Below are 1,801 nucleotides of genomic sequence, written 5' to 3' on the forward strand. Positions count from 1 at the left end.
CTCGAGCCCATGTCTCTCTACAGGCCTCCGGCTCCCCTTCACCTGGCTCACTCAGCTCCTGCCCATTGGCAGGCTTGTACCTCAGGACATTTGCACAGCCTCTTCCTCTGCCTTCCTTGCTCTTTCCCCGATAACCGCACAGATGCCTTTTCCACCTCTTCTCGTCTTCACTTACGTGGCCATCCCACTTACACTGAAACCAGAACACTTCCCATTCTGACGCTCCCAATTCCTCTTACCTGCTTCAATTTTTTCCCCCTAGCACTTATCACCTTCTAAAAGACCAAATATTCATTAAGTATTCTCTATTTATTCACACAAGAAAAGATCCACAAAGGTAGGGGCCTATTTTGTTGAGAGACATGTTCCCAGTGCCCAGTACATAGTAGGCACTCAACAAATGCTTCCTGACTGCATCAAGTACAGAAAGCGTAACTTTCTCTTCCCATGAGGGTTCTCGGGTCAGGGCTTGGAGGCAGCATCTCACATTGCACAGCAGCAGCAGTGACTGAAATGGGAGCTATTGTGCGTTAGCAATCATTGCGAGAAAAGGCAAGGATGGGCTCAATACAGCAAGTATTTTCTGTGTGCCTACTGTGTGCACGACTGTGGGGCGTGGTAACACAATGATTACAAGGACGTGGCCCCGTGTCCTTCAGGAAGGCCTGGATTTCTTCTGGGCAGCTCTGGGGGCCAGAGCCAGTGCCAAAGTGGGCCAAATGGATAGAGACTAACTCCAATTTGTTGGGAAGAAGCTTTGAGTAATCAGCACCATTCAAAATGAACGTGACTGTCTTAACAGATCTCATTATGGTCCCCAAATCTAGAAGTTATTCTTGCTGAGATGTGGGCTCTGTACTGGGGGTTGGACTAAACCTCTAAAGTCACCTTTAACATTCTAAGATACTTGAGCCTAAATTGTTGGTGTAGTAGAAATAGTATGGGTTGGTTTGTTTTTACATTTTATTTTTAAGTAAGTACTACACCCAACGTGGGGCTCCAACTCACAACCTTGAGATCAAAAGAGTCGCGTGCTCCACTGACTTGAGCCAGTCAGGGGCTCCAGCGGTTTTGGTATCTGACAGTCTGGGCTGATGTTTTTTTCCACGGTTTACCGTCTGCTATTTGCATGCCTGTTATGTTTTTTTCAGGATGTTACCTATCTCCAGGGATTTGCTTCCAGGTAATATATGTACCACTGTTTTCCATACGAGTTGACATGTAATAGAAAGCAAATCCTCTTTTTTACCTTTACTTGGAAAACTTTCTCCCGCGTGCCAGAATTTCCAAAATGAAAAGGTCCCACTTTTAATTCTCAAGCTATGTCTAACAACCTGCTCCAACTTCACAATGACTACTCCCTGTCTCTTTTCCTATTGGCAAAGCAACCATCGCTCCTTCACACTGCCAAGTGCGACCTCATTTCATCTGTGCCAAAGGTGTGGAGGGGTTGACCAGAATTGGTCTCATCATTCAGGGATGTTAACTAAGTTGCCCGAGGCCACATATCTGGTTAAGTGGTCAACCATAACCTAGGCAATTCCAAAGAATTTCTTTCGCTGCTCTATACTCATTGATTCACTCAACGAATATTTACTGATCTACTAGGAATGGAGACACTCTGGCCAAGCCCCTCTGCTTTCTTGACTGAGCCTCTGGAGTTGGGTCAGAGGGCTTTTTAGCCACCACCTGGCCTGTTCCCTTTCACATAAGACTTTGGCCTCCCCTCCAGCCCCGAGAAGGGTCTCTACAGGTGCGGCTGGCTTGCGGCTTCTCTACAGACACTGCAGTCCTCTCCTGA

The sequence above is a fragment of the Ursus arctos genome, unplaced genomic scaffold (genome assembly GCF_023065955.2).
Source record: "Ursus arctos isolate Adak ecotype North America unplaced genomic scaffold, UrsArc2.0 scaffold_29, whole genome shotgun sequence".
NCBI classification, from domain to species: domain Eukaryota; kingdom Metazoa; phylum Chordata; class Mammalia; order Carnivora; family Ursidae; genus Ursus; species Ursus arctos.